The sequence below is a fragment of the Ochlerotatus camptorhynchus genome, unplaced genomic scaffold (assembly GCF_037179485.1).
Source record: "Ochlerotatus camptorhynchus isolate MF236.1 unplaced genomic scaffold, CSIRO-AGI_Acam_v1.1 ptg000108l, whole genome shotgun sequence".
NCBI classification, from domain to species: domain Eukaryota; kingdom Metazoa; phylum Arthropoda; class Insecta; order Diptera; family Culicidae; genus Ochlerotatus; species Ochlerotatus camptorhynchus.
The window spans coordinates 288,014-303,536 of NW_027040598.1; positions in this window are offsets into that span (position 1 = coordinate 288,014).

The window sequence follows — 15,523 nt, forward strand, 5'->3', positions numbered from 1 at the left end:
TAAGTAAGCTTGACAGATTCTCTTTTTTCCTTGATTTGTTTACGGTCGATCTTGTTTTACGTACTGAGTACCAATGCTACCGACGCCGGGAGGCAGCTTCCACACTTGGACCGTACCACCTATCGACCTATCAAGTCATAGACCGGGGACCAACGGCTTCCCTTCCGAAAATCCTCAGAAAATCCCGGCGTCGCCAACTGGGATTGAACCCAGGCCTGTTGGGGTTAGAGTCAATCACGCTTGCCTCTACACCACCGGCGCCGTTGACAGATTCTCTTTGTAGCTTTTCGGTTTGCATCCCCACGGCCATGTATAGACACTTCCAGCTATTTTCAACACATACTAAAAAGAGAAAATTAGATAAAAGAAGCTATTACGGCAATTAACGAAAGAGAAAGTCGATGAAGAGGATCGATCCATGTTACTTAGGACCTAATGATAGTTTTTCAAAGGGGCTACATAGTAAATCAAGATCAAATTTTCATTATTTAGACATTCGCACCGATCCGAGAAAAATAAAATTTTGTATTTATGACCGAAAAGTTATTCCTGTTTCCCATTAAACATATATAATCTCATAGTGATAGCAATGTTTAACATATTAAGCAGGGGTTTAATCATACAAAGCAGAGCTAGCTTTCAGGCTAAGGGAGAATTATCAATCACATCTCCTAACGTGCAGCCCATTCATCATTTTAGGACCACGGAAATCATCTTAGCAACAAACTGTTCAATTTATTCACTTTTATAATGAGAAAGCGAAACGACGAACGTACAATTTTCGCGAGTTTCTCTGCGCTGTTACTTAAGACAAACGGCACCTCCATAGAAATCGGGTGACTTAAGTAACATCGAACAATATCCTGATGAATGTGGGCGTCTTAGTGGAATACCTGTATAATGAGAGAGAGAAGGATTAGTATTTTCCATTTAATTCCACTACTTTATTTGCTTATCCTTGACAGATACGCGTATTTCGTCTACAATGTGCAGACTTCTTCAGTGTCTCGTACTAATAGTCGAGTATTAGTACAAGACACTGAAGAAGTCTGCACATTGTAGACGAAATACGCGTATCTGTCAAGGATAAGCAAATAAAGTAGTGGAATTAAATGGAAAATACTAATCCTTCTCTCTCTCATTATATCGAACAATATTTTGATCGGAAGGTATAGAACACAAGAAAAGCGATACTGTCGGTAAGGTATGCATCCGAGTGCAAGAACATAGTTGAGTTTTGTGGGGAAAATACATTACGGTTTATCCCAGGTCACTATAGTAGAAAATTGTGCCTGTTAGATCTTGGGCGAAACGCTTCGGAATATTTAGAAAAATAACTTAAATGTTCGTTATTTTATAAATTGCTGTTATGGTTTGAGTGACACTTGCCTTTGATAAAAAACACGTCTACTGAGGATTCATATTTATGAAAAAATCATATATCAATGAAACAGTCATCGGTCGTCATTGAAAAGCAATGCAACTATGTTCTGTCAATCTAATTGACTTTTATTGGTTCTGTTGTCTTGTGAATTTTAGCTAAACGGCCTCTTTTCTGATTTTTATCTCTCAATCAATGAAATATACACGAAAACTATGTTGGAACGAAACTTCTAGAACAATATGAGGAACATTATGCCGTACACTACACATTTTTATATCATATGGGTGGAAAATTCGTAGAACAAATACTTTAAAATTCTTCACATTTTAAGATATCTTCGAGCATGAAACTAAGTGAAAATTCAATAAAATCACTTCGAATAGTCAACCTTTGACCACAAAGTTGGTAGATAACACATTAAGCTTTGCTATGAAAGTTGTTACAGCAGCTTTCGTTGTTTCAGTCTCGAGATACAAATATTATAAGCCGTAAATTACCTTGAAAACATAAAATTAACTAGAAGCACCTCTAAATCAACACCGATTTTGCTGAAAATATGCACAAAAGTTCAAATTAACATGACGAACAGTAATCACGGTTGACCCGTTACATTCGGAACATTTCGTTTAAAATGAACAGGTCTATTATACACATTATACATTATTGACTGCTCTCGAGAACGTGATTTCAATTTAATATCTTGTTTAATCAGGGCCTTAACAATCGTCGGTCATAGCTTGTTATGATGTAAGAGGCACGATAGCCTGCGTAAAGAGCAAATCGAAACATTGGACGTCGTGTGAAAGTGGAACCATAGAGACCAGAAGGTCCCGAAGAAACGTGCTCAACTTTTTGGCTCAGCTCTGGTACTATCTTCGGTCCCAAGCTAACCGATGCACCCCTCGAAACATAAGAAAATCCACGAACCCCTCATTTTATCTGTCAAACTTTCATAGCTAATCAAAACAAACATAGTGTAGTACTAGAATGTCGACTAGAATGTCGACTAGAATGGGGTACACGAAACGAAAATCAATTATTTTATTCATGTGTTTCACTTATACATATTTGCCAAAACATCAACCTTATACATTCCATAAGACAAACCTCATAGGTCCTATAAGAATGCATAAAAGGTATGTGTGACCGCTTATACATTACATTTGACACATGATCTTCATTAACTTTTTGCAAGGCGTCTGCTTATTAGTTGACTTATACATTTTATGAATAATCAACAATAGAAATTTGCCAAAAGGTATAAGGAGATTTCTTTCCGTGTACGTTAATCGATTTGCTTGGGACCAATAGGCTGATCAAGTAGTGAGCCAATTTAAAATCGATAGTTTCGTATTGATTGTTGGTGGAACTCAATGAAGGCCTAAGTGCTTTTTCGTAGCTTTTAGTTTTCGAAGTTGAAAGATCGTCGGTTGCAGTGGCTTGCTTACTGAGCAGGAAAACGAGGTACCAGGTCCTTTAATATTAAAAAAAAATATAGTCAAATCGCTTGGTTATCGTGTATTTTGCGAAACTTGTCGTCGTCGGTGTCGGGTTTGAATAATTACATCTACTCGAGTAAACATATGATGTGATATGAGAGGCTCGGTGGCTTTAGAGCGATCGTTTTTGCTTACTGAGCAGAACATCATGAGTCTAATCTCAGGCCCATTTACATTCAAGATTCGTCAATCACTTTATTTGTTAATATGCCTACATGAAACAGCAACTCGATCATTAAAAAGGAGCTGATTTGTCTAGTGGCTAACTTTTTTGCTTACTGAGCAGAAGATCGTGGTTTCAATCCCAAGCTCCTTCGCGTTATATGATCGTTAGGGGTTGAAACGGATCGTACTACACTCGCTTCGTTGTCGTGCGCGACAGTCTGTACACTCATGCTCTACTGTCGTCTTTCTCACACAACACGAACGGTAGAATAACATTCGAGCTAAAATAAAATTATGAAATAACTATCATATGACACGTGTGATTTCGATGTAATTCCTCAATTTGGTGTAAATGAAACCATTTCTGGTCAGAAATGTTTTTACTAATACATCATTGCTTGCTATTTTCAGAATTCTCACAAGCACAACAACAGCAGCTTTTATTATGAGAAAACCCAAAATAGGGGATATGTATATAATGTCGGCCTAAGTGTCCCTAATTTGGGCCAATACATAAATTCAGCAATCGACTAAATTTTCAATAGCAACCAAAAATATCCATTAGTACCGTCCCAATGATGCGATCATCTAGATACAATTGATAAATAGCAGATTTTTGCGATGGGGCCAATCTTAGATCCATAGGCCAACATTAGAGCCATTTCCCCTACATACATTCGTGAAGGTCTTCGGCAACAGTGTCGTATGACAGAGCCTGTCATATGACATTTTAGTTTGGTACTGTACTATGATAGCTTGTTTTGCAAGTGTCGGAGGCAAAGACAGTTGATTATCACAGAAAATGTGTCGACTACCGTAACCGCTTACAAGACTGGTTATGTCATCAATTCAGCTTATCGTTCACCAAAACGACCCTGCTGCAATCCAAACCCTCTTACCCAATATCCCAGTGATTTCTCGTGAAGGTTCAGAGGTGTTCTCGCGGCCGGCGCTGGTATTGCCTAGTTTGAGATCACCAGTTTTTACACATTGAGGATGATTGCTAGTCCCAAGCATCGTCTATTGGTTCTCTGCGCAATTACAGCTGATCTGGCAATAACAGAGTTGCAACCGTGGGCGGTCAATCATGCTCATGCTCGTGCTCGAAAAATATTGGTGATTACGTCAAAATGCAATTTGACTGGCAAATAAATTTAAAAATGGGATGTGATCCTATATTCGGAAAGTATATATGTAGTGTAATAGCAGGATAATCGATTGACACTGATAGCTCGACTTTGTTTACCTTTGTTACTTTCGACGTGAGGAAATTTTGCTCTTGAAATGAATTTAACTCATATTTCAAGCTGAACATTGCATTAGGTCCTAAGTAATATTGACAGATTATATTCGTCAACTTTCTCTTTGCATCCCCAGGGCCATGTAAAGACATTCCCAGGTATTTTCAGCACACAGATCGATAAAAGCCGGGACGGGACTTGACAATCGAGCTTCTCACTCTTCTTAATGTTTTTGAAAAATGCCCTTTGGAAACTTGTGCGTGGTGTTTGACTGAGTTGATCAAGGATGTCAGGAATGTAAAATATTTGTTCTATTTTAATTTGGATTTATACATCATTTTTGCTCAACACAATAAAAACAACCATAAGCAAACAACAATATCGATCGCTTAAAACAAGCAGTGCACTCAATTTTCAACTTTCCTTTTGCTTTTTAGATGGGATCCCTCTGTCCTTTTTATTCCACGATTGCTACTGTCAAATCGATCAATCAGAAACTGGCTCGGATTTGACAGCAAATTGGCTCGAAATCGCTACCCGATTGTCAAAGAAGCTTTTATCCAGCGTTTAATATGACCAACACATCAAGAAACGGTTCTGTGCTCAAGTTATATTAACGAAAGAGAATGTCGACGAAGAGTTCAGCTTGATTTGAATCCCACCTTCAGGGCAAATGAAACTGATTCATATTTGAGTACCGTTCTCTCAAAGAATGAGCAAATGATTACTCAAATACGAGTAAGTGACATTTACTCATATTTGATAAAAATTTACTCATTCTACGAGTGACCTACGCTTTTGCGAATTTGAGTGAATATGAGTTAGTTTCATTTGCCGTGAAGTTTATTTTGACTGCACGTTATTTCTTAACAACCCAAATTTGAGTAGGATCTACTCATATCCGTCAAAAGTAGAGCTACCCTAAATTGAGCAAACAAAGTAAGAACTGACAAGATGACAAATGAACTTTCGAATTCAGGTCAATGTTTTCCATTCGTCATATTGTCAGTTCCAACTTTAATGGAATTTGCAGAGGATATCATAGTATGGATCGAGAATTTCTTGAAAAACCGAAAGCTGGTTATACAAACGGAACAAGGGTTGGTATCAACCACAATCTCAAGAGGATTGCCTCAGGGGGATGTGTTGTCTCCCACCCTCTTTAACTTATATACCAAGGAGCTGCACGAAACCGATGACGACGAGGAAAATGTGGTGACAGTGCAATACCCGGACGTTTTTGTGAAGATAATTAGCGGTAAATGTCTCAATGAAGTCAAAGTGAAAGCACAACGAGTGATAGACAACTTCGTGGACCACAGCGATAGCCTGCGACTCGAAATCAACGGCAATAAAACGAAAGTAATAGTATTCCAACCAAAAGAGACGAAACTAGATCTAAAGAGTGCGTTAGATATTACAAATATCTGGGAATCTGTATAGACAGCAACTTAAACTACGACACGCATGTACGAGACTTGAAACACAAGATCAAAGATCGACAAAATATGCTGAAAGTCATAGGCAGCATAAAGAAGGGAGCGACTCCAAAAGTAATGATACTGTTCCATAAAGCACTATACGATAGCTTCCTCCGGTACGGCAGCTCGGTCTACGGCAGCACATCTAAAACCTACCGGAACGACTTAAACGTAACACATCGACAATGTCAACGCAGAGCTACGGGATGTTCTAAGACCGATCAACACCTTGGCTGCCATAGCAAATGAGGAGCCACTAGAACTGCAGCGGTACTATTGGACAAAGAAGGGAATATCATCCCACTTTCGTAAACAAGATGCAGTATATCATCAATTAATTTCACTAGAAAACAACGATACAGCTGGAAACAAGAGATTCACATTCATCGAGAAAGTCTACATTGAAAACGCGATTGAAGTTAGCAGAATCTACGAGCAAGTCACGGCAGAGACTGCATATGATGTCACGATTCGGCACCAAATTGAAGGAATGCCTATCAATAAAACTAAAATGGCTTCATCTACTATGCGACAAATCACCCTGGAATACATGAACAAAGAGTACCCTCTATGGCGAAGGGTATATACGGACGCCTCGAGAACAGCGGACGCTTGCGGAATAGGAGTTTACGAACGCGAGACCGGAATGGACATAAGTCTTAAGTTAGAACAACACTCCAGCATCATGACGGCGGAACTCGTTGCCATACGGATTGGCCTAGAAGAAATTTCAAAATTAGACAGAGAGAACACTGTGATACTCACCGACTCGCAATCAGCCTGTCTGCTATTGGAAAAACATCAGGAATGCAAAACTTGGGACAGTCTAACAGGAGCAATCTGCAAGGAACTGCAATCAACGGGCACTATACTACAATGGATCCCTGGTCATGTGGGCCTGGAGGGCAATGAAGCAGCAGATACTTTGGCCAAAGCAGGACTAAACAATGATGCGGTTATCGTCAACAAGCTCCTCTGGAACGATGTGGTACTTCGCTATAAGAAGCAGCTAGCAGAAGCTACAAATGAGTGGTATACCAACATCGTATTCACTCAGAATAAAGGGAAGAAATTTTACGATTTGTTCAACTGTTTTCCTGGAAGACCGTGGTTCTGGAACTCGGAATTCAACGGTGAAGAGGTGCGAACACTCAACAGGATTATAGCCGGTCACGATTTTTTGAACTACTGGCTGGCCAAAATGCGGCTGGTAGAATCAGAAGAATGTGATCTTTGCGATGAAATTGACACAACGGAACATTTGCTATTAAACTGTATAAAGTACACCCACATTCGAAACTACTTTGATTGGGAGGATCACAGACGTATACAAGACCTAGTACGTGAAAAAGAAGGAGTAAATAACGTAGAGTTGAAAAACATAATAAAATTCATCCGAATGGCAAGAATAAATCCGTAACGGATAGGTAACGACTAACCGTCACAGCGACTGGCGTTTATGAGGCACAGCTCCTCGGGCCAACAAATCGAAACTCCAACAACAACAACAACAGTTCCAACTTTGTTTACTCAATCTGGGATACCCTACTTTTGACGGCTATGAATAGATCCTACTCAATTTGGGTTGTTAAGAAATTGCGAAATAGAAGTCCATCCAGCTTATTGGCTTCGCCGATGACATCGAAATCATGACACGGAACTTTGAGACGATGCATAGTTCAAAATATGGCCAAAATTATTCAATGAAGTTTGAAGCAATAATATGTATGATTAAATCAGCAAACGTGGTTTTTAATAATTTTAAAGTACTTCGTAAATAATAAACATCGAATTCTATTCATCTAGCAGTGTTTTCTGGACCTTTCAGTTTTTTTTTAAGAATTCAAGTAATGCTACACGCAGGCAAAAGAACGCAAGAAATCCATAAGAAACACTTATGAATCTTAGCCACAAGAAATCAGAATGATTTTTTTTTTAATTTGCCTTATGGAACAGAGCCATGGACGTTGAGATTACGGGGCCCGTGTGTTGACCACTCGTCTTTCAACGTTTGGGAAAAGGCAATGGTTAAAGGCGCATAAGAGCTAGCTCATGTTATCCGAAAATCATTTATACGACACGCTTATGAAATGCATACATGTTGTTCATACGTAAATCGAGTCTTATGAAATTCTTAAGTCCATTGGCCTCAGTGTAATATAATTAATATATTAAGTCATGGACCTGCTGTTGCTATCAAAAGAAGAAAGGGATTGTTCTGGGGACGGGATCAACACAAAATACAATTTATGTTTTCTTTTGATTTCTTCGTAGGGGCTATCCACAAATTATGTAAGATTTTTTTTATATTCAAAGCCCCGCGCACCGCCCATTGTACGATTTTGTTAGTGTATAAATATCCACTTTTGTAAAGCATGTAAGAAAATCTAAGCCAACCCTACTTCCCTAAATGCTTACATAATTTTTGAAAGACCCATTTATTTGTATTTAAATGACAATAAATTCTAATAGTTGTGACCGGCCATGTATTAGTTATGGCAAAATGCGCTACGAGGGGAGAACGAGGGTGGATCTTAAATTTATCCTTGTAAAAATATCCAAGGAGCTCGTGATCGTTAAACATAGAGAGCTTCGGAAAAGAGTTGTGAAGATCAGATCAGGAAAACTGCGGGAGCTTAAGGAAAGTTCCGTGAGTTTTTGCGAATTCCAGAAAACTTTAATTGATTGAGAACTTCTGGAGAGTAAAGATATCTTTAGTGAAGTCCCGACCAGGCATGGAAAATTATTTGCATTCATTTCATAGATTCATTTACATTCATTTGCCTCTAACTTTTTTCATCAACAGCATACCGCAAAATGATGTATAGAGCTTTTGAAGGTTTTGTTATTAGCTCAAATCTGTATCTCTTATGCATCACGAACTAGAGCGGGCAGAACTTGTTACTGTTTTTCAGTGAATGTAAAATACATTCACTGAAAAACAGTACATAGTGGCTTCTGTTCGCTCTGCTTCGTCATGCATAAGAGATATGGATTTGACTTGTTTGCCTGGTCCTGACTATTGGGAAAGTTTAAAGATCTTCAAGAGAATATTCAGACAACTTCGTACATTCCATGAAAATGTTGAAAACTTCATCTTCAGAGTAGTTCTGAGGAGAACTTAAGAGTAGTTCTGAGGAGAACTTCAGATAAATTCTGAGGAGAAGTTCAAAGTAATTATGAGGAGAACTTAGGAGTAGTTCTGACGATAAGTTTAAAGTACTTCTGAGGATAACTTCAGAGTAGTTCTGAGGAGATCTTCAGAGTATTTCTGAATAGAATTTCAACACATAACATATGTGGAACTTCTTGCAAAATAACTGACTAAAAGTTGACCCTTTTTTGAATTTCCTCATTTGTATAACTGATATAGTTGGCCGAAAAGACGATTTGTATATTATCAAGGTAATGCGGCCATTCTTTTTTCGTCTTGCTCTACAGGGGGCTAACACACTTAAATTTTTTCGCCGAGATTCCAACAGCCGAGTAGTTCTGCAATTTATTTTGCTGAAATTCAGTAAAATAATTGCCGAGACTCAGCTAACAAATATCATTTTGCTGAGATATCAGCTAACAAACAGATATTTTGCAGATATATCAGCAAAAGTAAATGCCGAGGTAATCGGCTGTTGGAGATTTTACCGAGCTAGATTAAGTGTGTATCAAAGGATTTTTTTACTAGTATTTTCAAGTCGGTCAGAAGGGAATCAAAATCGTTATTAACCAGTATTTTTTATCACTGTGCTTTTAGTAAGTCAATTTATGAATGTTATGATTTAAGCACGAAATATTCTGTTGATGGATATTAACGTTTACATAAAAAGTCGAAATTTTTCTGAAAAAGAAAGAAATAAAACTAGGGTAAGAGTGCCAGTTTTAGGCCCTAGTAGTGTTCGAATTGGCCCTATCTTAAATTCCTACATTCATCAGGTTTAAATTACACATTTTTGTATTATTTTCAATTTTTTTTTTTACCATACAAAGTTCGAACATATGTTTAATTTAAAAATATATTTCAAATTCGATTTAGGCCCTACGGCAAAAAACTGGACCACTATTGTCAAAACTAGTAAACTAGCCCTAGGTAAAATAGATCCAAACGATTACTTTCGTTTGTAAATAGTGCTTAATCTTGATAGGAAAAATAGCCGTTCCTGCTAACTTTGAAACAGCTAGCTGGGAGTCTTAGCCTGGGACCTTAGCCATAGTGATCGAACAATGTTTGTTAGCATCCTGTTTCGCCCCTCCTTTCCCTTTTAGATCAATCTTTCCAAGTTTTTCAGTACAAAGTAATTGCAGTAGATCTTTGTGTTGCGGTTCGAGCAAAAGTTTGCAATTGACCGCAGTTGAGAGAAACATATGGAGGGTTGAATCCTTGGGTATTGCAGGTATCGAAGCGCTCGATTTGATTTATCGTCCTGCTTACGAAATTCTTGCGAATGGAACGATGGTCAACTCAAAACACTGCATAATTTCCTCATAAACCGGGCCACTTGTTGCAAAATTATGCTGCTTCTCTCTGGACTTCAGTAAACAGTAAACAGCAAACTACTTATTTGCGCAGTTATATTTTTCCTCCTACGAATCCAAATGCACTCAAAGGTTGATGCAATTGGTTCCAAACAGTTAGAAAAAGTTTAACGAAAAAATGGTACATACATTTTTCTTCTAAGTTCACAGGGATAAAATAGAAAAAATATCCGCGCAAATTTAGAATGAGAAGAATTAAACAAGCATTCGTGTGGAGTTTCCCCACGTTTTTGCCATAACCACAGAGAAACAGTACCAGGTTATTATTATTTTAATAGAATTGACTACCCCTCTGATTCCCTTTCTCATTTTACAGCTGGTATAATCAATTTGACAGATCGATGTCTTTCTATACCACTTGAAATCACTGAAATGGGGTCGATTTTTGATGATCGGGTTCCACATATGGTATGTGATTTCAGGGAAGTTCCGAGAACTCCAGAGAAGTTCCATTGGCCTCAGGAAAATTTCGGGAAACTTATGAAACTCTCAGGGAGCACACGGTACACGTCTGGCCATCAATGGTCTTATTTTTGAATTCTTATTTAGTTTGATGCGCAACATGAGGATGTAGGTTCAAGTATCACTTCTCCGGGGGTATCCGGAACATGTCCGGATCTGGCCAACGTGGTATTGAGTACTTAATATGGCCACCAATGATCTTATTTGTGAATTCTGATGTATTTTTATGTGTCGCATAAGGGTTTTGGTTTAAGAATAATCTGATCAGTTTGCCGGGGGTACCCGGAACATAGTCGGATCTGGCTAACGTGGTCTTCAGTACTTAATATGGCCACCAAGGATCATATTTTTTAATTCTCATGTAATTTGATGTGTCACATGTGGGTGTTGGTTCAAGAAGAATCTGACCAGTTCCCCGGGGTACCCGAAACATGTCCGGATGCGGTCAACATGGTTCTGACTACTTACTACGATGATTATTTGGTTCACGTCTTAAAGGTTCTGGTTGATTGAAGATTACAAAAAATACAACTGAAAACATTGAGCACTTCTCAGGTTGCCGCTCAATCGCACTGCGTTTTTCCAAAATATTGAGAAAACAAAACGCGTTTTAGGAGAATGCCGCTTTTGCCGGAACGCGCTAATTGTGGATTTTCAAATGGGTTTCAGTGTATTGGAAAATTTTCGCATGCCGCTGTGCCGGATTGGACTTGCCATCAACGCATCGAAGACGAAATACATGAGAGGGAGAGGTTCTTCGATTTCAGATTGACGGTGACGAAATCGAGGTGGTCGACGAGTTCGTGTATTTAAGCTCACTGGTGACCGCCGAAAGTGATACCAGTAGAGAAATTCAAAGACGTATTATGGCAGGGAATCGTGCCTACTTTGAACTCCGATCCTCTACGGCCACGAGACCTGCTCGTGAAGGACCAACACGCCCTTGGTGTTTTTGAACAGAAGGTGTAACAGATGGATGCCGGAACGTGGTGGAGCCGAATACACCACGAATTGCACCACACTGCAAAAAATTGGCGACTACGGTGGGCTGGCCACTCGGAAGAAAGCCGGACGAAACCGACCCAACAGGAACAAGAAGAGGTGCACAGTGGGCAAGGTGGATCGACCAAGTAGAAACCGACCTGCGGACCCTTCGCAGACTACGAGGCATTAAAATCGCACAATAGAAAATTAAGCCTATTCCCTATATCAGGGCTGGTAGCAATCACTGCTGTCGGAAAAAAGTGATTTTAGTGACCATGTTGAATAAATAAGTGAGCAAATAGTGACTTATAAAAATAATGACTAAAAAGTGACCTAAGAAAAGAAAAGTAGTCGTTATGATGGCATACCAAATGAATGTTTGATGTTTTAGACTTATTCAATTAGTATCTCACAAACACCTATGTACGATATGAACCTTTAAATCGAAAGATTAAATAGAAAGTTTGTAACCAAACCCACGGTATTAGTCAGGGTGTCTACTAACTCTACAAATCTGGAAAACCGGGAATCCTCAGGAATTTTTTTCCTTTAAATACATGGAAGTCTAACAGAATTTCGAAATTTTCTTACTCATGATATTTTAAAGAAAATAATGAATTTTAAAATGCAAGCATTTATGCATGCATATTTCCAAAAAAAAAAGTAGTTTGAACTAGTTATGGACTTAAAAGCTTTAATACTTCAAAAAAATTTCAATAATCTGGAGTCAAATTCCATGCACAGTTTTAAAGACTCGAGGAAATTTATTATAATTTCTAAGGACCTCATTCCAAGGGAGCTCTGGGGGAAAACATCAACTGCTGCTTTCAAGGTAGTTCTGAGGATTTTAAGATTTCAGGGGAAGGCATAGTTTTGAGTAGAATTCCAAGAAACCCTGAATTAGATTCAAAGCAAATTTCAATGAAAAATCTTAGTGATTTCTGAGGAGCACAACTCTTGTGAACTTCACCGGAAAATGCCAAGGGCATTCTGAGCATAATTTGATGAAGTTTTTGGGAAAAAATGAATGCGGAGGATTACAATTAAATGTGAGAATAACTTCAAAGGAATTCGGAAAATAAATTCAGGAGAATTTGCCAAACAAATTATGAGAACAAATCTAAGGAATTTGTGAGGAGAAATGACAATAAATTGTTTGGACCAGGGTTGGGAAAATATAAAAAAAAATCAAATCTCTCCAACGCCTAAAATCACGCTTGATTTTCGTAGACAAAAATCAACAAGCAAACATCTGCGGTTGATTTTGCAAGCTGTTATATCGCAGCTCGGATTATCAAGCTAACAAAACTCACCAACTGCGAATCTCACCAAACTGTGGTGAGATTGAGTTTAATGATTTTTGCTTTACACCCGAATGCAACCGAAACTTCCATAATGGCTTTCAGCAGTCCCTTCGCGTCTGCCATCGGTGAAGATTAAAAAGAGATGGTAAACTATGCTTTCTCTTTCTAAAAAAAAAACGATATGCAATGGAATCATTTTTGTGTCGAGTCAACTCTCAGCTTGATTTTTGAACGTTGTGAATAGTCTCGCAATATTAAAGGAGCTTGTAAAATCAATATCAAGCATATTTTGGTCCAATATCACGCGTGATAGTGCGAGCGCATGAAAGCGGAAAAATATCAATTGATTTCTGATTTTGCCAACACTGGTTAGGAGACCTTCAATGTGAATAGAATTCCAAGGGACGGAGTGAGATTCAAAAGTAAATCTGAAATTAATTCAATGTATACTCGGAGAATCTTTCCAAAGGGTTTCTAATTGTGGAGAATTTCAAGGTAATTCCAAGGAAAACTAAAATAATATTTAATTCTGATGATAGCTTCATCGAGATTGTGAGTGGCTCTGAAAACCTCAAAACAGTCCATTCCATATTCAACGGAGATGTTGAATATGGAATGGACTGTTTTGAGGTTTTCAGAACTACTCACAGTTCTCAAATTTTTCCTGAAGTTAATGAAACTGCCATGAAGTTCTTTTATGAGCATGAGCATGAGCATGATTGACCGCCCACGGTTGCTACTCTGTTATTGCCAGACCAGCTGTTATTACACAGAGAATCAATAGACGATGCTTGGGACTAGCAATCATCCTCAATGTGTAAATACTGGTGATCTAAAACTAGGCAATACCAGCCCCGGCCGCGCCCGAACACAGGTCAAGAAAGGAAGGGGTAGGAATGTGTTGACGTGACACTCGCTTTGATGGAAGCCGAGAACACCTCTGCACTTCCACGAGGAATCACTGGGATATTGGGTAATAGGGTTGGGTTTGCAGCAGGGTTCGTTTTGGTAAACGATAAGCTGAATTGATGTCCTAACAATCATATAACGCGAAGGAGCTTGGGATTGAACCCACGGTCTTCTGCTCAGTAGGCAAAAACGTTTGCCACTAGGCAGACGAGCTCCTTTTTAATCATCGAGTTGCTGTTATTACCATGTAGTCATGTTAACAAATAAAACGATTGACGAATCTTGAATGTGGATGGGCTTGAGATTAGACTCATGATGTTCTGCTCAGTAAGCAAAACCGGTTGCTCTAAGGCCACCGAGCCCCCCACATTAAAGCCTTACTCAAGTTTTTATAACTATTCAAACCCGGCACCGACGACAACGAAAAGTTTTACAAAATACACGATAAACAAGTGATCTAACCATAAATTTTTAATATGAAAGGACCTGGGACCGCGTTTTTCTGCTCAGTAAGCAAGCCACTGCAACCGACGATCTTTGAAATCCTAAAACTAAAACCTACGAAAGAGTACTTAGGCCTTCATTAAGATCCACTTTCACGCGACGTTCAATGTTTCGATTTTCTCTTTACGCATGGTTCAGACAATCATAACAAGCTATGACCGACGTGATTATTGTTTAAGATCTGGTTAAACAAGCTATTCAAATGAAATTACGTTCTCGAATTTCACTTGGCATGTAATGAACAACGATAATTCATATTTTCAGCGGTTGGTGGTTAATTTTAAATATACTAACGGTACTGCCTACGACTACGACGGCTATTACGACAGCGACTACGATGGCGCCTACGACAACGATAACAGCGAATTTGTAACTTACCATGTGTCTAGGATAAACATCTTTGCCCCGCACCTCCAATGGTTCTTCATGTCCGCTATCTGTCACTGTTTGCAAAATATCTAATAGCAATTACCTTCCAATACCAATACTTCCTGTATTCCCATGGCCATCTGGGAGGAGGGTTGCATCTAGTGCTTTCCCCAGGAACCGTTCACGGCCACCAGCTACCGCCCGTCCAGACTTGGGCATATCCAGCGAGACATCCTTCAGCTTACTCACAATCTCCGACACTCAATGCAAATCGCAGGCACACTTACGCTAGTTATAAAAAAAAACACCCGTGCAAAGAAACTGATCCAATAAACGTCACTCTTGCGAAAGCACACCCGTCGTCGTCGAACGGCAAAAAAAGGAATCTTTGGGCAATTTTGTGATACGAATTTCGACAATCAACCGGGAATGCACGAATTTCACCACACCCAACTGCGAAACACGTTCAGAAGCATTTTTGGTACACTTTCGTTCGAAAACACTCAATTTGTCTTTCAAAAATAAACTGCCATGAAGTTCTTTTATAGTTTGAGAAACTAGCCTTATGCTCACAATATTTCTCCTTAAATTCTGAACTTTATAGGACTTCCTAAAGTTTCCTCTATTTTTCTAATCATCATGGATCTCCTTTAAAGGTTTGACAATTCACTGAAGTTCTCTAAACTTCTTT